Source organism: Chelonoidis abingdonii, chromosome 1, assembly GCF_003597395.2.
Source record: "Chelonoidis abingdonii isolate Lonesome George chromosome 1, CheloAbing_2.0, whole genome shotgun sequence".
In the NCBI taxonomy this organism is placed as follows: Eukaryota; Metazoa; Chordata; order Testudines; family Testudinidae; genus Chelonoidis; species Chelonoidis abingdonii.
The window spans coordinates 208,053,876-208,078,040 of record NC_133769.1 but is presented as its reverse complement, the minus strand read 5'-3'; positions in this window follow the sequence as shown (position 1 = coordinate 208,078,040).

The following is a 24,165-nucleotide window of genomic DNA, read 5'->3' as shown; positions in this document are numbered from 1 at the left end:
TGGATGCAGGAAGCATGCTATGTATTTGGCACAACTCTCAAACTGTACAGCACCGTGGAACTATACAAATATCACTATTTTTCTACCTACTAATGGAAGAAATGAGATTCTCTTTAGCTGATCTATGTTCCTGTTCCAATGGGGTATTTTTTTCCCCCTATAAAATGGATCTTCTGACATTTCTGTGACCTCTTAGAAGAAGAATTAGATGCACCAGTTACCAAGCAACAGAGAGTCAGGCAACATGCTTTCAAAGAGCTCTAATTGCACATAATGGCAAGAACTGCATCCACATTCACAAAAGCTTCATGTACTAGAGACTTATTCAGTTGTGAGAATTCATTTACCTGTTTATTATCAATGTAGTATTAAGGTATAATTACTACATGGAGGAGGTGAAAAACTTAAAGGTACATGGGCTCTGGATCTGCTTTGTGTACAGTGAACCATAAAGAACTATTGTCACTCCTTAGAATTCACACATCACATTTTTGTTTGTCTAGACTATTTTTTAAGTGTTCAGCTCCCAAGAAGATCCATTCATCTCTACAATATTAAAACCAAAGGGAATGCAAAAACGACTGACTTAAATCTTTGAAATATTTTGTAAGAGACCAAACAGAGGCTTTAAAGCACCATATATTCTGACAACTTGTCATTTTAAAACCTTAGAGGATATGTTTTATGATTCACACAATGAAATCCCTGTGGGAGAAAAATGCACATGCCCGTGTTGGAAGGTTTTCTTTTTACCCCAACTTGTATCTCACCGCACGAGAGAATTCAAACTCTTAACTCCTTGCATGGTGCATCTAGGACAGTCAGGCATCCCTTCCCAAGGCATTCCCATGTCATCAAAGGACCATAATAGTATGCATCCAGTGTAACAACCCTCTTTCCTTACAGGAGTCTGTAAAAGTTCAGCTTGAGCTACAGACTCCACGGAGAGTCAGAACTTGTGAATGGACACCCAACTTCTTTATTACACCTTTATTAGTCATTGCCCCTTAGTTTCCTGCAGGGAGGTGGTGTTGTCTAGTGGTTGGAGCAAAGGAGTGGAATTTGGGACTATTTTCCACTCTGGCATTGGTTTGCTGTGTAGCCTTGGGCAAGTCATTTCATTTCAGAATGAAGGTGATTATATGCCCTTCAGAGATAGATAAATATGTGCCTGCCTGTCACAGGTGGTGTGAGGCTGGCTTAATGCTTGAAAAGTGCTGTTATTATTTTATTAGTCCATTTATTTTTAAAGCACCCAGGTATTTGCAAGGTGCCTCACAGAAACAGGTAAAGATGTAGGGCTTTGCTGAACTACACTGACATTAATGAAAGTTATGTTTGTGTAAAACTGTATAAGTGAGTGCAGGAAAAATCATGCTCATGGTCTGAATCTGAACATGATCTGGTCTAGCTCAATCTAAATTCAGCATGATGCATCAAGTGGAAAAGTATTCCAACCTTACATGATACCAGGACCATTTTCTAGACCTTCTTCCTTGAGCCATCCATACCATATCTTTGCCTGTCTTGCTATCAGACATGAGCTGGTGCAATGCTTTGTAGGAGAGGTGAGCTGTCCAAGGGCTCAGTCCTGGAACCTGATGAGTGTACTGGCCCCTTCCAACAAAGTATTTAAGCATATGAGCAGTCCCATTAACTTCACTGAGACTACTCACATGCTTAATGTTAAGCCCTTAATTGTAGAGATACCTGTATACCAAGTAGGTGGATATTCACTAGATGAATCATCAGGAGATAAATGAAGTGTTGGTTAAATTGCCCACATTTATATGGATTTTTGGAGCTCTCTTTTTCTATTTAGGGACCTTTCAGTTCAGTAACTGTGTAATTACCATGGTTTCCAATAGAGTTACTGTGATATTACCATGTAGTTTATTGCAGAGTATCTATGTAATTAACTTGTCTAACCACTATAAGTGGAACGATCATGATTTTCCAATCCAAAAATCACTTTTTATAACCATATTCTGACAAATTCAACAATGTTCCTGCTATATTTGTAGTCCAAGTGGTTATTGCTTTTCAGAGACCCAGTCAGGGGGAGAGAATTACTATGTTGGCCAAGTATATAACAAAGACACAAATTACCTGCCACTGTTAATGGCACAAAGTTCCTCTGCAATTCTTTCCAGCTCATGAAGCTGTGGTTAACTTCTTTAAGTAGGAATTGTTCAACTCCTATTGAATTCAATCAGATTTGCATGGACGTAGCACATTTTAGATAATCAGTTGCTTTTTAAATGGAAATTTAAGTTGGAGCCTCTTCCAATTACACTTACCCTCCAAAATCCTGCTCTCCTTAATAGTACTAGATATTTACATGCTAACAGTGTGCTCAGCATTGCTTAATACATAAAAATCAAGATAATCTCTGCTCAGGAGAGGAGTACAATCTAGGATACAGAAGAGCAAGGTGTGACAAGACACAGGAAGGAGTTGCTGCAGATAAGCTCCTTTCCCCCCTGAATCTATTGACTTTTTTTTGTATTTGTGGGCATCAGGGAGAAATAGGTTGTTGGGAGGGATTTAATAAGGAGGGGGAGTTGGAAAACTGGATGTGAGGGGCATCATTCTGTCCATACAGGCAGCAAGGAACAAAGCACGAGGGCAGCAAAAGGATTAGAAGCACTTCTTTAAATTCATGCATGTATCCTACTGAAGTTAGTTCATGCCCATTCCTGCAGGACTTACACATGTGCGTTACTCACTGGAGTCAATGAGAGGTTTAAATGTGGGAGGCAGTCAGGATCAGGCCTAGTGGGTCTAAAAGCTATTGCTATGAGTGATTTTCGGCCCTGATATACCCCCATATAGTCAACATTCTGATTTGAGAGAGAAATAATAATTATCTTACAACTACAAGGCACTTCCTTCTTGGTATATCATTATAATTAACATATAAGCAAACAGCACTTAGCACATCAATAATATACAGTATCACCAATACTAGTATTAGCCTTGTGAAAGAATATATATAAACACCGTAATCAGGGAAGGAGAGAGTCACTTGGGGACCCAGACCCCGGACTCCAGAGTTAGGCTGAACATCTACACCAAAATTTTACAGGCCGAGTCCCGTGAGCCTGAGTCAGCTGACACAGGCCAACATGGGTGTTTAATAGCAGTGGAGACATACCCAATGGGGCCAGGATTTCACCCAGAAAGGGGAAAACCCATGGTAAAGTATCCATGGGATCTGTAAGCTTGTGAAGCAATGGTTTCACCAGCTCTAAAAATATTTTCCAGATATTTGACTCACCCGGAGAAGAACTCAATCAACATAATATGCCAATATTTTTATGGCTGACCTGGAACAATGCTTCCTCAGCTCTCGTCCACTCATGCCCCTTCTCTACCTACGCTACATTGATGATATCTTCATCATCTGGACTCATGGGAAGGAGCTCTGGAAAATCCAGCACGTTTCAACAGCTTCACCACCATCACCAGCCCGATGGACCATCTACATGGGAGGTCACTTCTAGAAGCACCACGGTCAAATAATAAGGTACATTAACACCACCTATAAACCAAAATACCGAACGTATCGCTACCTTCATGCTCAGTGTCCACTCCGGGCAAAACACAATCATTTCTACAGCCAGCACGAGGTACAACGCATCCCGACATCTACTCAGACGGAAATACTACAAAATCGCCACAGCATCAAACTACAGTAGCACCCACGAGAATTAGGACAGATCACAGGACAGATGTGACCAGCTACCTATTGCAAGAAACCAGAAAGAAACAACAGGTCACTTGGCTCAACCCACCGCTAAACCCTCCAACAGATCAGGGATTACACCCACTCTAGGACAATGATCCACATTTTCGGGTTGGTGGAGGCAATCCTTGACACACGCACCTTGCACCTGAAACGTATTTCACAGCAACTTGCACACACGATAGTACTCTAGCTTACCGAGACCAATCATGAACAAACCCCGATGCAACTCTCCAATATATTATAACCAGCGCAGATCACAGACTAACCAGATCAGCCACAACCATCAACTGGTTCATTACCTGCACGTCACAATGTAAATTAATTTGCAGCATGCCCTCTGCTATGTAATCGCCAAACTGGAAGTCGCTTACGGAAGGATAAATGGACAAAATCGATATTAGGAATGAATTATACAAACTGTAGAGAGAGCATACCTCCTGGCGACGATAGCAATCTAAGGTGGCATCCTGCAGCGAAAAAACTTCAGGACAGACTTTAAGAGAAACTATCTGATTCAATTCATCGAAAATTTGAGCACCATCCTCAGGTGACAAGACTGTGGAAATGTTGCCAACTGCCAGAACCAGTTCTCCTCCCATTGGTTTCACACTTCAACTGCTAGAAGGGCCTCAATCCTCCCTGATGGAACTAACCTCGTTAATCTAGCTTGCTTGCTAGCATGATATATACCTGCCCTGGAAATTTTCCGCTACCTGCGTCTGACGAAGTGGGTATTCACCCACGAAAGCTCACGCTCCAAAATGTCTGTTAGTCTATAAGGTGCCACAGGATTCTCTGCTGCTCAATCAACATGCATATTTGCAAATTACATTTTCTGATGAATTGGTCAGAATGGTGATTCCTGTTCTCTTCCCCCCTCCCCCCCCTTCTTAAAATGGTAACCCCTGAAAAGGGTTTTAAAATCTACAAAATGAAACCTTTGCTTTCTGTTGGAAAGCTGTGCGGAATGGATTTCATTATATGATTAGCTCTGATTTATTTTTTCTCTGTTAACATTCTGTTGCACACAACAATGCTAACTACAATCTGCCATGAATTTTCTGTAATGATATTCCAGCTTTCTACAGTCAGTAAATTTTCTGAAAATGTTTCATTTTAAATGGGATTCCCCTCACCCCACCCAATACAGCCATCACTATCATGAAAATAGTCAAGTTACACATTATGCTGCCTGATGAATAGGGTTACTGCAAAGCTTTCAGTGGACGACTGTTTTGCAGCATTTGTACACACCAGCCTACTTTGGCCCTATCAGGGAACCAGCTCAGGAACCACAAAAGAAAGACTTGATCTCTGGTAAGAACAACTTTCTCCTATGTGCTTGGGGGAAGAGAAAGTACACCAGAGTGCAAGCTGCGCAGTCAGGGCCAGTGCAAGCTGTGCAGTATTAAGGAAGTCTTGCAGACCAGATGAATGGCCTCCCAAGAGTTTATGTAGTCCCAGACATAGGGAACTCTAGTTTGTATGCAGCTAACTCAGTCTGGATGCAAAACAGTTTAGGAGATGGGCAAGCTGGTTCAGAAAAATTTAAAATCCTGTTGAACCTTAATTAATCCCTTATGCAAGACCACAAATTCCACTTCTGAAGGTTAAGAAATGTTTGCTTAAGTAGAGAGCGAGAGAAGAGTGCCGACATTATAGCACAACTCCGTCTTCTCTCTCACCACTTTCCAGATCCATGACTTCTTACCTGCAGAGGCCTCCTTGGAGGGGGTGGCATGGGAGTTTGGAACATCCCAATGTTGCTTTCAGAAAGCAGTCCTCTGGTCTCACTGGTCCTTTTGAGGAGGCTTTCTAGCAAACCTTGTTCCCCTGCCTCATGCCCCCAGCATCTTCAGGTATTGCCATGACTGAAGAACACATCTTCCACTCCCTCTTCAGGAGAATAGACTGAATTGGCCTACTGGTCTCCAAATTTATTTTCCTGGCCCCTTCTGGAGACAACCCTTCCCCCCTGTTCTGGAGTAGCCAGCCCAATTATCCCCTCCTCTGGATCCCACTGTTCTAGCTCTTTAAAATTTAAAATCACGTTGGAGTTTAATTCCCAGAATGCATTATGGGACTGCAACAACTCAGTTTTGCGTGTTCCCTCCTTTCCATTTTTGCACATGATCTGAATTCTCTAAAGTGATGTGGTAACCACAAAGGTTATTCTTTGTGTGTGTGTGCTAGTGCTTAGGAAGAATAACTTGGAAATTAGCATTTTACAATCCCATAAAGTTTAGTAATTCTTTTATTTTACAAATGCAGTACAATATTTTATAAGTACAGCTGTCAGCAAAATGGAGCCTTGATTCTGATTGTAGCTTCTAGGCACTACCATAATACAAATGAGAAATAATTAATAACATACTAACTGAACTAAAACCACATATCTGCTTTACAGCTTTGTGACACCAGCCTCCTCTTTTGAGAAAAGGATGACTTTTATTATGGTCCTGCCAGCTACTTAAGTGATCACTCAGGTGTGAATGTGTCACTATAAATAGTAATTCCTGCCTTGGGTGGCAAGTTTGTAGAAATTTTGGTGGTGCCCAGAACTCACCCCCCAACTCCGCCCCCACTTGCCTAAGGCTCTGGGCGGGGTTTCGGGGGGGAAGTCTGGGATGCAGGCTTTGGGATGGAGTTTGGGTGCAGGCTCCAGGCTGGGGCAGGGGTGGGTGTGCAGGAGGGGGTGAGGGGTGCAGGCTTTGGGACGGAGTTTGGGTGCAGGCTCTGGGCTGGGAGTGGGAGTGTAGGAAGGAGGAGATGGTGCGTGCTCTAGGAGGGAGTTTGGGGATAGGAGGGAGTGCAGGGGTGAAGGTTGTGGAGCTGAGGATGAGGGTTTCATGATGTGGGGTGGCTCAGAGCTAAGGAAGAGGTTTGGGTTGTGGGGTGAGGGCTGAGGATGAGAGGTTCATGCTGTGGAGGGAGGCTCAGAGCTGGGGCAGAGGATCAGGGGGCAGAGGAATGAGGGTTGGGGCTGAGGATGAGGGGTTCATGATGTGGGGAGGCTCAGGGCTGGGGCAGAGGATTAGGGTGTGAAGGGATGAGGGTTGCGGCTGAGGATGAGGGGTTCATGCTGCGGAGGGGGGCTCAGAGCTGGGGCAGAGGATCAGGGGGCAGGGGAATGAGGGCTGGGGCTGAGGATAAGGGGTTCATGTTGCAGGGGGACTCAGGGCTGGGGCAGAGGATTAGGGTGTGAAGGGATGAGGGTTGCGGCTGAGGATGAGCAGTTCATGCTGTCGGGGGGGGCTCAGGGCTGGGGCAGAGGATTAGGGTGCAGGGGGATGAGGGCTGTGGCTGGGGATGAGGGGTTTGGAGCGTTGGAAGGGCTCTCAGGGCTAGGGCAGAAGGGCAGGGTAAGGGCAGCCTGCCCTGCCATTAGGAGATGGCAGGCACTAGGACCCAGGGGCAGCAGACAGCAGTTCTGCCGAGAGCCAAGTTCCACTCCGGCAGCAGGAGCAGGAGCAGGCAGAGACCTGGAGGGGGGGGGGAACACGCAGGGGGCAGGGTGGCAGGTGGGGACGCTCCAGGCAGGGACGTGGTGGGGGTGGAAGACCCGCGGGGGCCGGGGCCCGATCCAGGCAGGGCTGGGGGAGAGACCCAGCTCCAAATGTTGCTGGAGCAGGGTCCCCGGCCCTGAATATTCCTGAAGCCCGAGCACCGCAAATGTATATAACCCGCCGCCTATGATTCCTGCATCCTTATAGGACAAAGATGGCTGTTGAGTCTATGTAGATGTGATGTATACTACAGAATTGTACTAGTCTCTAGAAGGCTTTACGGCAGTGGGCCCCAAACTACTGAGGATCGTGCCCCATCTTACCCCTGTCCACCCTCTGCCCCTGGAGCTGGGGCCAGGAGCGGGGAGATGTGGATAAGTGTAAGGGGGCAGAGGTTGGGGCCACAGCTGGGGATGGGTTTGGGGCCAGGGACAGATTCACCCTCCCCGAGGGGCCAAGTCTGGCGCTGGGAGTGGGCTGCAGCAAGGCTGCAGTGGGGACCAGCAGCCAGACCCTCGGCTGGGTGCAGTTCCACTCCTGGCCCTGCCCCCTCTCAGCCTTGGCCCTGGGCTGGGAATGGAGCCGAGGCTGGGGATGGGAATGGAGCTGCCATGGGGGCTGGCAGCCAAGATCCTGGCTGGGTGCAGATCTGTGCTGAGGCTGGGGCCAGGGCCAGGTGCAGAACTGGGGCTGCAGCTGAGGGCAGGGCCAGAGCAGAGTTGGGGTGGGGCTGGATTGCGCTCATTCCCTACTCCCTGTAGGGGCTAGCCTAGTCCGTTACCCCCCCCCAAATGTTCCTCTATGCTGCCATAGGGGGTGCACCCCATTGCTTTATGTCATTATGTAATCAGTTCTTTGGCATTGGGAGATTTAATGTGCCCTGCTCCTGTTATGTTTAGTTTTTAATCACTGCAAATGTCTCCAAGTGCTACTGGCATTGTAGATACTTTTGGCGTTGAAGAACTGATGACTGCATTTTAGAGCTGGTTGGAAAATTTCCCCCCCACCCCCCAGACAAAAATGGTTTTTCAACCAAAACAAACATTCATGGAAGATTTTTATTTTGGTCTATGAAAACTATAATCTTAGAATGTGTTCAGTTTTTGACAACCAAACCATTTTGGCGGTTGGGATTTTTTTTTGGTGAGTTGTGGGGAGGAAGGAGAGAAAGGTGGAAGAATATGGGAGGGGAAATCCCAACATTTTCTTTCTTTCTTTCTCTGTAAAAGAGCAAAAAAATTTTCGTTTTGTTTCCTTAGACTGAAAAAGTCCAAACAAAAGGAAAATTTTCAGAGAAAAGATTTTCTATTTTTCAATCAGCTTTACTAGCTTTGTCCTTGGCTATCATTACTGTCACAGTGACTTCTTCAGATTCTTTCCTGGAACCACCAAATGCTATTGCTGTAACTATGTCTGTCTTATTTGAATGGGACCTGGTACTTATTTGTTCACTTCAGGCCCAACATCAAGTTTTAACTTTATAGGTATATTGCTTTCAAACACTGTGGAATCCAAGCTTCTCCTGGGTTAGCTGTGACTTTTGTGACCTGCTCCACTGTTCCTACAAACAGGATAGATTAGCACTCCTGTTTCAGTCTGTTTTTATCTCTTAGGTGGATTTGTTACTTTGCACGTTTGGGAAATGATTTGCTTTTCCACATAAATTCTCAGTGATGTTTGTTTCCTCTTTCTCATAAGGGGGTGCAGAGGTGACTGTTGCTTTGAGCCAGCTCTCATAGCTGTTGGATTCTGAACATGTGATGTTAAAATTGTGTTTAACAGCCCATACAAGCTCATCCGTAATTTGCTCAGCCTCTATCTTTATTTGCGATTTTTGTAGCTTTTGAGGCCCTGCAGATGTCTCTAACTCTTGGCAAACACAGAGCAAGTTCTTTAAATAGGCTTTCTTCCGATCTTCTGCCAGTCACACTAAACACAGTCTTCTCTATAAGTAGATCACTTTCAGTGTTCACAGGCTCAGTTTTGTGGCTCCAGTCTCAGATCTGTTACATAATCTTTTCTCTCTCATTTGCTCACAAATTAGGATGAGACCAAAACTGTTTCTGTTCCAAAACAATGTTCTCTATAGGATTGCAATTGCTTCTAAACATTAAGAATTTGTGTGGGATGAGTGTCTCATTTCCTTTCTCTGCTAATGTGGTGGTATACACTTGAAGAACATGATATTGTTTTCATATCTTTGCTACCTGTCTCTAAACCTTTGTAACAGTTTTAAAACATGCTCCCATCTCTTCCAATTCTCTGTTACGTTGCATCTAGGAACAATGGTGGCGATGGACTCCTGCTGTTCTCTATGGCTCTCTCTTAATTATGACATTAATTTGCCTTTTTTGTCCTACTTTCTTTCAAATCTGCAGATTCGCTTTTCTTTCCTGGTTGTGCTCATTGTTAACCAGGATCTTGGCACCAACTGTTCTGTTGCTCACTTGCTTCTGCTCCCCACTTTGCTTTCTTTGTCTCTTTTCTTCCCTTCCCTATTACTCATCTTGGAAAAACTTGTGTCTCAGTGCCTCTGTAGCAGGGTGGTTACTCTACTCCTGCTTTGAAGGGCTTAAAATAGCCCTGAGAGAGGCTGTGGCTGGGAGAAAACATCTACCAGGCTGATTGGGGAAGTAGCCACAGCTGGGCCACACCCCAGTCAGGGCACAGCTGGCCCTATAAAACGCCACTGAACCAGGAGCTGGCAGTCTTGCTCTAGTGGTAGAGGGAGATGGACCTGGCTGCAGGTACCTTAGTGGACCAGGGCTGGGGAAAGGCAGAGCAGCTGAGAAGGCTCTAGCCGGGAAAGCCCCAGGCTATGGCCTAGCAGAAGGCCAACGGGTATGGGGGATTGCTGAAGGGCAGCCCAGGGGTAGGCTAAGGCAGCAGGTCCAAACCCAACCTTGTTGGTGATGAGTAGGCTGATACTGCAGTCTGCCCCAGGGTGTGGTGCTAGATAGTGACTGGCAGTAGTCTTATACTGAGGTGAGGTGGGGATAGTGGGTGGGGGGCTCCCCATGGAGGAGAGACCTTGAGACAAAGAGGTTACTTCCAAGAAGCAGCACCCCAAATAACAGGGCACTGGGTCCGGGAGGGACGGGGGGCCAAGCGGCAGTGGGACACTGGCCTGCAGAGGGCGCTGTGTGCTGGAAAGAGCTAATTCCCTGAGATGACCAGCAGGAGGTGCCGCAGCAGTGAGTCTCCCATCGCTACAGCCTCATACACAAATACTGCTACTGAAGCCATATCTTAATCCCAATGACAAAGCTCTCATTAACATCACTGGGTCTGGTATTTTTGAGATGGGACAAAACATAGAATTCTGCTGTAGGAAATATTTAGAAGAGCTCCTGCACACATTGAATTTCTTCATTTTAATTTTGTTACTCCATAAACATAAGTATTTTGTTATGGTAGGAAAAAAGCCCCCAACAAGACTCTCTAACAGTTTTTGGATCATCTAAAAAATGACACAGGCCTGGTTTTTCCTCTTACCTGCATCAGTTTAAATCCACTGACTTGAGAGATTCCTGATTTATACAGGTATGTGAGCAGAACTGGATTCTGCATATGCCCATTTATGTTTGTGTATTAGTGCCTCTGAGCAAGAGGCAATGTTGCTTGTTCCTATGACTTATAACAAAGACTATGGCCAATATGGTTCCCTTTGTGATTTCAACAGGGTCCTTTTCCAGCCTGGATGTGTATAAGCCCTAAATCCAGCCACAGAACAGCAATGTGTTAATTCTGTAATCAATTTACATGATAATCTTTCAGTGATTGTTTCCTTGCAATGAACAAAAAGTACTGTACATAATTTCCTTTTTCTGTTGTTGTAGTTTGTTGTTAATTAGGCTCTTTAGTAATAAAATCCCTAATGGAAGGAATAAATGAATAACTAGTTTTTATGCAGAGCATACTTTCATTACGTAGAAAGGCTGAAAATGTAGTACGCACTGTATTTAGAGCCAGCATTACAATACAGACTTCTTTTATGGATAGTAAAGTAGGAAGCAAATTGTACTGTATTTCTGCTACCACTTAAATGTTCAGTGGTGCCTCCTCAAGATTTCCACACTCTCCTTACCAACCCATGAGTTTCATGTGAAAATTAGTTGAGTAAAATGTAATACTTTCAAGTATAAAATCTAGTATTTAAAATGTTCCACTACAGGTGGGGTATGAATTCTGCTTACTCTAAATCAGAATGTGCCTCAGGCTGTTAATCCTAGAGCTGATGGGCCAGGTATGTGTCCATAGAGCAGAGATCAGCAATCTTTGGCACGCGGCCTGTCAGGGAAATCCGCTGATGGGCCGGGATGATTTGTTTACCTGCAGCGTCCACAGCTTTGGCCAATTGCAGCTCCCACTGGCCATAGTTTGCTGCTTCAGGCCAATGGGGGCTGCAGGAAGTGGTGTGGGCCGAGGGATGTGCTGGCCACTGTTTCCTGCAGCCCCCATTGGCCTGGAGCGGCGAACCGCGGTCTGTGGGAGCTGCAATCCGCCGAACCTGTGGATGCTGCAGGTAAACAAATCATCTTGGCCTGGCAGCGGATTTCCCTGATGGGCTGTATGCCAAAGGTTGCTGTAGAGGATGGTGATGGCATCTGTAACTGGATAGTAAATCTGGCATGTTAAGTGTCCTCAGAGCCAGTTTGCATCAGCAAGTATAGATCTGACTCAATACAGGGCAAGCCCTGTCTAGTTTTGGGAACTTTCCCTGAATAAGGCCCATGGAAAAATATTGTGAATGAGAAGGGATGCATCATCTCCAAGTTTATTGAAAATTAAGAACTAGATTTAAACATCTGCCCTGAGTATAAAACATCATGTAGCTCTGCTGTCTTTGGAGATTCTCCACTAATCTCCAGTTGTTGCTTCGGGAGGGAAGTAATCTGCTACTGGTCTATAACACTAGAAGATTACATCCCCCTTCTGGGCTGGCTCCATTGTGCTGGCCTCGTGTGTGTGGGTATATATGGAGTCAAGGCTCTGCCCATTTCCCACCCTTGCCCACCCAACTGAGTAGAAGGGTGGGAGTAGAGCACTCATGGAGGCTTTTATTTATCTCCATCTCCCCATGGTGTGAGTCCCAGGAGAGTAAAGGGGTACCTTATATCCCTTTATTTACCTGAGCACATTCATAAGGGACAAGACTATTCCTGACCTGACCTAAAATAAACCGGGCCCAATTTTTCCATCTGCAATGGAAGTAACTTGTATCCTGCAGGTGGAAAACTGGGGCCATGGATTATCCCTGCTGTAACAAGTTTGGTCTGTGTTTCTATGCAAGTTCTTCTGGGAAATAGTAAGAGCCAGCAAGAAGTCTAAGCAATTTTATTCAGCTATGATGTGACTGTCACTGCTGTTGTCTGAAATAAATATACTATTTGTGATTTTCCACTGTGGAAAAGATGTATAAAATTATTATATAATATACAAACACATACATACTTTTTTTTTTCTCTTTCCAGAAACCTCTCTCACCTGGGGAAACACAAGAGGAGATCTATTTTAGAATATCTATGAGCAGCGTCTGTATAGTGCACATACCCCTTACGGGCTACTTTGTAGGCTGGGGTTGGCAACCTCTGGCATGTGTCTAACCAGGGTAAGCACCCTGGTGGGCCGGGCCAGTTTCTTTACCTGCCGCGTCAGCAGGTTCTGCCAACCGCGGCTCCCACTGGCTGCAGTTCGCTGTCCCAGGCCAATGGAGGTGGTGGGAAGCCGCAGCCACCACATCCCTCGCCCGCGCCACTTCCTGCTGCCCCCATTGGCCTGGGACAGCAGCTAGTGGGAGCTGCGGTCCGCTGAACCTGCCGATGTGGCAGGTAAACAAACTGGCCCAGCCCGCCAGGGTGCTTACCTTGGCGAGCCGTGTGCCAGAGGTTGCCAACCCCTGTTGTAGGCTGTATACATTAAAGGATTTTCAAAGCAATTTGCAATGAGCGATCCTATAACAAGAAGGATATAAACTACTACATTAAAAGAATGTTAAGGTTGGAAAGTCAGGCACTCAAAAATTAGGAAACACCAGAACTAAGGTTGCCATTGCAACTTTAATTTCACCCCTTTTGTGCATATGCATTATGGTGATCTTGCCCAGTATCACATAAGAAGACTGAAACAGAGTTGGAGTGGAAGCCAATTCACCTGAATCTAGTCTTGTGCCTTAACCACACAAGCAGAAATTTTCTCCTCTTATCATGTGCACTGCATGAGGCAGGAGTTTTGTAGAACCAGAGTATGTGATCATGTAACTGAAGGCTGCATCATAATGTTTATGTGTATGGGGAAAGAATTAAGGATGTATAAGTAATCTTAATCCTGCCACTTTGTAACTTTTTAGTGCTTTACTTCATAACATAGTTTTTGTAATTTCCTAGGCTTCTTTTTGCTTTTTTAATACATCTGGAAAAATATAAATTTGTTTCCAACATGTGAAATCTTGATGTCTTATAAAGATCATCACATATTTTAATTCATTTAGATCCGCAGTACAGATCTCTATCACTTGAGCTAAAGAAGGAACTAGTAGCACTGGTAAGGTTTTTTGTTTTGTTTGTTTTTGTTTTTTTGTCTGTGGACTAACCCCTAGAAAGGGATGTGACACAGACTTTGCCAGCTGGTTGCACGGCTTTTTGGTAGAAAGCAAACAAATGCTGGGAATCCGAATTCCTAGGTTCTGTTCCTGTATCTGAAGGGATTATGGTCTGGTGGCGAGAAGGCAGCACAGCCAAGCGCAAAGATTTGGTGCATTCATTCTGAAAGGCAATGTGGCTGAGCAGATCAGACTCGAATCTGCCATTTTACAGACAGGATCCTTTTCTTAGTTCTACCTGACGTGGAATGTACAACCTCTAAATTACCCCATCTCTAAAATGGGGAGGGGGAGAGGATGATACTAGGCTGCTTCCTAAGGTAGAGGTATGAGGCCTTGATCAACAATGATTCCATGCATTTAACAGCCTTTAACCCTAGTTAGTGGAAAGACTGAATAAAACTCCTAGCTCAGTTTATCTTCTTTTGTTCCAAAGGGGCTACTGTGATGGTGTTAGCTCGTGTGCTGTCAGTGACAGTGTCAGTGCTCTGGCTGTGTTTCTAAAAGGTGGAAAGGATTGTCGGGCTTGGGAGTATGCTCAATGCAGTTGGCATGTTGCAGGATTTTTGGAGCAAGGCTCTAAGCAGCTCTGTTGAGCATGTGCAAATGACCAGTTTCAGATTCTGCTAACTTGGCCAAATTTGTGAGTGTTTTCATAGGAACAGCAAACTGCAGCTCTTTGATGCTGGGATCACCCCACTGCCAAATTTCAAGACCCTGGTTCAAAGCAATGAGTTGATAGACATCTTCAAAGAGAAAGAGGAAAAAAACATTTGACACTAGCAAAACTACCTATTTTCCTGTAACCTTATTCTTAGGAAAGGCTGATCCATTTTAGCTGAAACTTGGAGGCCAGCCTGATATATTTCTTAGCTCTGCTCTGTATAAATGGACTGCAGTTTTGGTATCTGGCCTCCAAGTTTCAGCTAAAATGGATCAGCTGAGGGCCAACCTTCCCCCCCACCCCCGAAACCTGCTGCAACACCCTCACCCCCTACCCTCCAGTGCCGGCCGCCCCGTGGAAACAAACCATCTTTCCCCAGCATTGCCCTGCTGAAATAGCTGTGGGCCAAAAAGGAAGGTGGGGGGAGGGAGAATCAACATGCATAGGGTGACCAGATCACAGCAGTACAATAGGACCCACCCCCTCCAGGCTTGGCCTCACCATCACACCCCTCTTTAACCCCCCAGGGGTCACTATATTACTGCAAGTATCAGTATATAGTCACTATATCATTACTGCACACAGCAGTACCAAAAATTAAAATACTGAAAATGGATGCCCCACTCCAGCCATCAACTCGTTGCTTGCCTTGCCTCCCACCTCCCCCCAGTATAAAGCCTCGCTGCCACTGCCCGCCCGGCTTGTCATCCCTCCATGAAATAAGGGGAGAGGAAATGGGGGACAGTTTTAAGGGATTTTCTGGGGCTGTGAACTGAAGGGAGGGGAAAAGGGGGCAGTGTGAAAAGATTGGATGTGACTGTCCAACATACAAACATAGGGGTTGCAGGGAGCCGGGGGACGGGGGAGGGGCACTGTGATAGGGGCCGGGGAAGGGGAAGGTATCTGGACCTGGGAAGCGGACAGGGCAGGTGCAATACACACATAGAGACACACACACATCTCCCTCAGGGATTTCCTGACTGCCCACAGACAGTTCAACTCTCTGATCACTACAGAGGCTGCCCTGGGACCAACCAGTGCAGTAGCTGCCCTGCCCCCAACTGAAGGGGGAGGGAGCCTGGGGGAGGGGTCTTGGTGCAGTCCCCCCTTCCCCGCCCCAGGCAGGGGGCGAACCCAGCAGCCCCACCCTGCTGCTTGCCCGTGGCCTGCACAGTGAGCCCATGCGGGCCACATGTTGTGCAAGCTTGATGTAGGGGGATGGGTGGTGACCAGCCTCGGGAGACAGTGGAAAATATCAGACCAAAAGTTGAAAGTTTTTGGCAAAGTTTTAAGCAGCTGAAAGTAGGGCTTTTAAGTTGTAATGGAAAGCGTTAGTGATGTCTATAGTTAAAGTTTCCTATCAGTTGTGCCTCTAGTATCTCTGAAGTGATACCGTCTGTGATAAGCTCTTCAGCAGAGGCCAAATTATCCAGTTCCTGTAGCGCAGTATAGTATTATAAATGTATGATGTGATATATTTCTTAGCTCTGCTCTGTATAAATGGACTGCAGTTTTGGTATCTGTGTACTGGTTTTTGATAAGAGTATGCACAGCTATCTTTAAATAATGAGTAATAGCAGAACAGTATCTTTGTAGTTCAAAGAATAGAAAGTGTTAATACTGAATATATATTGAATCATTCCATTTCGTGGGCCAAATTATGTCCAGTTGCTATGCAGTGCTTCTCTGCAACCCTTAAATGAGGGAGAGTGTGGGTACAGGTATAAATGAAGGTGGAATTCCGTCAGTAGTTGAAAATTCCAAATAAATACTCCAATTGTACCACACAAAAAATAACCTGGGTGTTGACTGTTGACCGTCTTCTGACTGCAGTTTATGAAATGAACAGCAGATGGGAGAGAAGCAATGTATATCCTTCACCAGCCCCCAGCTAACAATGAAACATCTGAAAAAACAAGGCATTCTGGACCTAAATCAAGCCTTTTATATAATGCCTCTTGAAAAATGCCGGAATGGAATTTAAAATAAAACAGGTTTTACTTCTAACATTAATTTTTTATTATTCTCCAGTTCCATACTCCCATTTCTTTCTGCCTGTCATTCATCAACCTTGCCCAAGCAATCTGCATCGAAATATCAGTTTACCTCTGTTCAGGTACTTCCCTGTCTATTCCTCATTCTGTCAGTCCTCGTCTTTACTTTTTTTGTGAGTTTCTCTCCCCCCTGGCCATCTAGCTGCTGTCCATGTGTCTGGCCATCTATCTGTTTGCATTAAAATCTAAATACTGAATATCAATGAAAATAACACAGATTGTTCTGGGGACAAGGTCATTTGCATAACAATTTATGATTTCCCCCTGATCTGTGGTCCAACAGAATAATCCTAAAAAGGGTTGTGACTCAGAATACTGATAAAAGTTGTGTGCATAAGCAATTAAAATCTGCTATAATTTTGCAGGCACCCAGCAGGGCTGCTATAGTTAAGGGCCTGTCAGTGTTTTCATTATCATAATCCTTTATGAGAGAACCTGCCATTTTTCTCCACAACATTTCTAATAACTGACCCTTCCTTTCTAGCTCTCCAGCTACAATGCTCATCCATACCTTGATTACCTCCTGCCTTCACAACTGCTACCGCCTTCTCTCTAGTGTCACTGATTCCCATTTTGCTGCAGTGAAATCTATTCAGAATAGTGCAGCAGCTAAAATTACCATCCTCACCCACTTAAACCGCATGACTTCCCTTTTTTGGAGCCCTTTTCCATCTTCTGACCTTCCATATGCAACTCAAACATCTTGTCCTTGCCTTCAAAGCTCTGTACAATCTCATCCAGCCCTACCTCTCTCCTCTCCTCTCTTACCCTCACACTCTCTTAGCTTCCCTTGTACTATAAGGAGATTAGAAAGCTGGCTCGATCGTCAGGCTCAATGGGTAGTGATCAATGGCTTCATGTCTAGTTGTCAGCCAGTATTAAGCAGAGTGCCCCAAGGGTCGGTCCTGGGACTGGTTTTGTTCAATATCTTCATTAATAATCTGAACGATGGCATGGACTGCACCCTCAGCAAGTTTGCAGATGACGCTAAACTGGGAGGAGTGGTAGATACGCTGGAGAGTAGGGATAGGATACAGGGGCACCTAGACAAATTAGAGGATTGGGCCAAAAGAAACCTGATGAGATCCAACAAGGACAAGTGCACAGTCCCACACTTAGGATGGGAGAATCCCATGCACTGCTACAGACTAGGGACCGAATGGCTAGGCAGCAGTTCTGCAGAAATGGACCTAGGGGTTACAGTGGAAGAGAAGTTGGATATGAGTTGACAGTGTGCCCTTGTTGCCAAAAAGGCTAACAGCATTTTAGGCTGTATAAGTAGGGGCATTATCAGCAGATTGAGGGACGTGATCATTCCCCTCTATTCAGCATTGGTGAGGTCTCATCTGGAGTACTCTGTCCAGTTTTGGGCCTCACACTACAAGAAGGATGTGAAAAATTGGAAAGAGTCCAGCGGAGTGCAACAAAAATGATTAGGGGGCTGGAGCACATGACTTATGAGGAGAGGCTGAGGGAATTGGGATGATTTAGTCTGCAGAAGAGAAGAATGAGGAGGGATTTGATAGCTGCTTTCAACTACCTGAAAGGAGGTTCCAAAGAGGATGGGTCTAGGCTGTTCTCAGTGGTAGCAGAAGACAGAACAAAGAGTAATGGTTTCAAGTTGCAGTGGGGGAGGTTAAGGTTGGATATTGTGAAAAAGTTTTTCCTTAGGAGCATGGTGAAGCACTGGAATGGGTTACCTAGGGAAGTGGTGGAATCTCCTTCCTTGGAGGTTTTTAAGGTCAGGCTTGACATAGCCCTGTCTGGGATGACTGAGTTGGGAATTAGTCCTGCTTTGAGCAGGGGGTTGGACTAGATAACCTCTTGAGGTCCCTTCCAACCCTGATATTCTATGATTCTCTAATGAAGACCTCCTCCCTACTCTCTTGTTCTGCAAGCTGCTCAGCCTTGGTGGAATCTTGGGTATATGCAGAACGCTATTGACTGTGCTGGGGCTCTGGGCACTTGGCAGGTATTGGCTTCTGCCTGTGTGGAGCTACTTGCAGGACTGGACCTTAGTTTCTTCTACTCTCTCACCCGTATGTTTTCTTCCATTCTGGAATATCCTCCTTCTCCCAGTCCACATTATTTCCTTCCCTGAAACTCAGTTCCTCCACTAAACCCACAAACTCCAACCCTGCATATTTTGGGGTCCGTCTATACTTGTGACTGTACACAGTTACATGTGTAGTGATGTTCTATAACCTCTATATTGTCCACATAAATTCCTTCTGGCTGCTGCAGGGAAGCATATAGGAACATGTCCCTTGCAAACACCTATGTTCACCACCAGTATAGGCTGTGATCTCCAGGCTGCAACTCAACTTGTTTTTGCTGTTGTCCTTTTAATGTGCCGTCTAATATTTCTCACCTGTGAATTTGAGACAGTATGAAATACATGGGTATATGACTACTTTTCTACCTTCCCTTCAGTGTTAATGGTTTTCATTTTTAAATACTTAAGTTAGTTTGAATGAATATTCTTTTTTATACATATTGTAATGGCAGGAGATAACGTGTTGGTATGACATAGTCTTAAGAGTTCTTTATCTTAATGTCTTAGCAGTACAGGTTTTGAGGAAATCATTTATTTTTAGTTTGTTTTATGATGCAGTTTTCTTTTTGGATGAGCATTTTCAAGCAGTAGCACAGTTTGCTGTGTTGTAACAAGACATGACGAGATGAAATGAGAAGGAAAATAGGAAGTATGTAGTTTGACCCAAATCTCATAGTTCCAATACCTTCTGGTAGGTATCCCACGACATGCATTCAGGAAAATCCCAGAATACACAGAGCTAATGGCAGCACAATACCCGATAGGTTGTCTGCTCAGCATTCTGAGCACTTATTTCAAAATAGTGCAGCACTTTATGGATGCAATGATTCCAAAGGGATGTGGCTTCATCTGCGATAACAATGTGACATGGATCCACTGCTTGCACAAAGTTGTTTTGGATACACAAAATCTGCAGCAACTTTCAAGTGTAGATATATCCTTAAAAGCAGCAGAGAATCCTGTGGCACCTTATAGACTAACAGACGTTTTGGAGCGTGAGCTTTCGTGGGTGAATACCCACTTCGTCAGACGTGAACCAGTGATGGTGTGGCTGATCTGGTTAGGTCCTGTGATGGTGTCGCTGGTGTAGATATGTGGGCAGAGTTGGCATCGAGGTTTGTTGCATGGATTGGTTCCTGAGCTAGAGTTACTATGGTACGGTGTGCAGTTGCTGGTGAGAATACGTTTCAGGTTGGCAGGTTGTCTGTGGGCAAGGATTGGCCTGCCACCCAAGCCTGTGAAAGTGTGGGATCATTGTCCAGGATGGGTTGTAGATCCCTGATGATGCGTTGGAGGGGTTTTAGCTGGGGGCTGTATGTGATGGCCAGTGGAGTCCTGTTGGTTTCTTTCTTGGGTTTGTCTTGCAGTAGGAGGCTTCTGGGTACACGTCTGGCTCTGTTGATCTGTTTCCTAATTTCCTCGTGCGGGTATTGTAGTTTTGAGAATGCTTGGTGGAGATTTTGTAGGTGTTGGTCTCTGTCTGAGGGGTTAGAGCAGATGCGGTTGTACCTCAGTGCTTGGCTGTAGACAATGGATCGTGTGATGTGCCCGGGATGGAAGCTGGAGGCATGAAGGTAGGCATAGCGGTCGGTAGGTTTTCGATATAGGGTGGTGTTAATGTGACCATCACTTATTTGCACCGTGGTGTCTAGAAAGTGGACCTCCCGTGTAGATTGGTCCAGGCTGAGGTTGATGGTGGGGTGGAAGTTGTTGAAATCGTGGTGGAATTTTTCTAGAGTCTCCTTCCCATGGGTCCAGATGATGAAGATGTCATCAATGTAGCGTAGGTAGAGAAGGGGCGTGAGTGGACGAGAGCTGAGGAAGCGTTGTTCCAGGTCAGCCATAAAAATATTGGCATATTGTGGGGCCATGCGGGTGCCCATAGCAGTGCCACTGATCTGGAGATATATATTGTCATCAAACTTGAAATAGTTGTGTGTGAGTATAAAGCACAGAGCTCAGCAGCCAGTTGTGCTGTGGCATCATCAGGGATACTGTTCCTGACAGCTTGTATTCCATCTGTGTGTGGGATGTTTGTGTAGAGAGCCTCTACATCCATGGTGGCTAGGATGGTGTTTTCTGGGAGGTGACCAATGCATTGTAGTTTCCTCAGGAAATCAGTGGTGTCACGGAGATAGCTGGGAGTGCTGGTGGCATAGGGTCTGAGTAGAGAGTCCACATATCCAGACAGTCCTTCAGTGAGTGTGCCAATGCCCGAGATGATGGGGCGTCCAGGATTTCCGGGTTGTGGATCTTGGGTAGTAGATAGAAACCCTGGTCGGGGCTCTAAGGGTATGCTGATTTGTTCTGGTGTTAGTGTAGGGAGTGTCCTGAGTAGATGGTGCAGTTTCTTAGTGTATTCCTCAGTGGGATCTGAGGGAAGTGGCCTGTAGAATTTGGTATTGGAGAGTTGTCTGGCGGCCTCCTTTTGGTAGTCAGACCTGTTCATGATGACAACAGCACCTCCTTTATCAGCCTCTTTGATGATAATGTCAGGGTGAGGTGGTTTCTGAGGCTGTGGATGGCATTGCGTTCTGCACGACTTCACTTAGGTTATGAGGCAGCGGTGTTGTTTTCCACGATTTCTGCCTGTGCACGTCGGCGGAAGCATTCAATGTATAGGTCCAGACTGTCATTTCGACCCTCAGGAGGAGTCCATGTGGAGTTCTTCTTCTTGTGCTGTTGGTGGGAGGGTACCTGTGTATCAGTGCACTGTTCAGTGTTGTCCTGGAAGTATTCTTTGAGTCGGAGACGGCGAAAGTAGGCTTCCAGATCCCACAGAACTGTATCATGTTGGTGGGGGTGGCAGGGCAGAAAGAGAGTCCCCGAGATAGGACAGACTTTTCTTCTGGGCTGAGTGTGTAGTTGGATAGATTGACGATATTGCTGGGTGGGTTAGGGGTACCACTTGTGTCCCCATGTGGCAGGTAGGAGTTTAGACAGCTTACAGTCCTTTTTCCTTTGTAGAGAGGCTGATAAAGGAGTGCAGATGCTGTTGTTATCATAGTGACAGTTCTTCATGAGTCTGACTACCAAAGGAGGCCGCCAGACAACTCTCCAATACCAAATTCTACAGGCCACTTCCCTCAGATCCCACTGAGGAATACACTAAGAAACTGGACCATCTACTCAGGACACTCCCTACACTAACACCAGAACAAATCAGCATACCCTTAGAGCCCCGACCAGGGTTATTCTATCTACTACCCAAGATCCACAAACCCGGAAATCCTGGACGCCCCATCATCTCGGGCATTGGCACTCTCACTGAAGGACTGTCTGGATATGTGGACTCTCTACTCAGACCCTATGCCACCAGCACTCCCAGCTATCTCCGTGACACCACTGATTTCCTGAGGAAACTACAATGCATTGGTCACCTCCCAGAAAACACCATCCTAGCCACCATGGATGTAGAGGCTCTCTACACACAAACATCCCACACACAGATGGAATACAAGCTGTCAGGAACAGTATCCCTGATGATGCCACAGCACAACTGGCTGCTGAGCTCTGTGCCTTTATACTCACACACAACTATTTCAAGTTTGATGACAATATATACCTCCAGATCAGTGGCACTGCTATGGGCACCCGCATGGCCCCACAATACGCCAATATTTTTATGGCTGACCTGGAACAACGCTTCCTCAGCTCTCGTCCACTCACGCCCCTTCTCTACCTACGCTACATTGATGACATCTTCATCATCTGGACCCATGGAAGGAGACTCTAGAAAAATTCCACCACGATTTCAACAACTTCCACCCCACCATCAACCTCAGCCTGGACCAATCTACACGGGAGGTCCACTTTCTAGACACCACGGTGCAAATAAGTGATGGTCACATTAACACCACCCTATATCGAAAACCTACCGACCGCTATGCCTACCTTCATGCCTCCAGCTTCCATCCCGGGCACATCACACGATCCATTGTCTACAGCCAAGCACTGAGGTACAACCGCATCTGCTCTAACCCCTCAGACAGAGACCAACACCTACAAAATCTCCACCAAGCATTCTCAAAACTACAATACCCGCACGAGGAAATTAGGAAACAGATCAACAGAGCCAGACGTGTACCCAGAAGCCTCCTACTGCAAGACAAACCCAAGAAAGAAACCAACAGGACTCCACTGGCCATCACATACAGCCCCCAGCTAAAACCCCTCCAACGCATCATCAGGGATCTACAACCCATCCTGGACAATGATCCCACACTTTTCACGGGTCTTGGGTGGCAGGCCAATCCTTGCCCACAGACAACCTGCCAACCTGAAACGTATTCTCACCAGCAACTGCACACCGTACCATAGTAACTCTAGCTCAGGAACCAATCCATGCAACAAACCTCGATGCCAACTCTGCCCACATATCTACACCAGCGACACCATCACAGGACCTAACCAGATCAGCCATACCATCGAAGTGGGTATTCACCCACGAAAGCTCACGCTCCAAAACGTCTGTTAGTCTATAAGGTGCCACAGGATTCTCTGCTGCTTTTACAGATCCAGACTAACACGGGTACCCCTCTCATACTTGACACGATGTATCCTTAGTGTCTCTATGTGGAATCAAATCACAGTTGGCCCTTAGGAACCAAATGGGAAGGGATTGTTTGCATTCTGTTTGTGGCCGCCTCTGTTCAAGAACTGGTGCATTTGATGAAATAGAAATAATTTACACTAAGAAAATATCCAGACTCTACACCACTGATTTCTTGTCCAACAGGGCACTGGCCTGCAAGGTATAGACATCTGCTTTTGTATAATTTCCATTCATTTAATGAATTTGTGGGAATCAGAGGCTCAAATTAGAGTACTTGCCCTTCAAATTACCTAATTTAGTAGTGTTTTAAGAGGAGCAAAAATGAAACAGGAGTCAAGGGGTGAGGGAATCTGGAGAGGAAGGAGCTGTGCTGGAGAAAAATCTTTGGGAGCAGAGAAGCTCTGCAGGTTAATCTGCTTCCTGTCCCCACCATAGCTTCTACAGTCAATGTGGCTAAAGAATGCCTTTAAAGTTACGCATGTGTTTGTGTGCTCTGAATCAGGACTATTACAGTGAGGAAACCGTTAGTAATAACAATATTCTGGCTCACACTGCTTACCTTTTGCAAACAAATACACGATTCATTTATAATAACAACAAAAGAAGATACTTCTTAGAAATCAATCCCTAATTCATGACACCTCCCCCGGATTGCTTTGTATTTAGGTATTTGCTATTAAGTATGTCCCTTTATAGGTGGATTTTTAAATGTTGCTTTGTAAGATTTACGTGTTTTAGAATTATCCTGGGCCATTACAAAAGGAAAAGAAAAGTCTTCTGCCTTGCCAAGTGGAAAAAGAAATAAAATCACACTACTCATGCATGTGTACTCCACACAGCTACAGGTAGTAACCTGTATTACCTGTCCCATGCATCTCTAGCACCCCTTCCAAATAATTAGCGGACTGTAGGTGAAACCCTGGCCTCACTGAAGTAACTAGCCAAACTCCCATTGACTTCAATGCGGCCAGGATTTCA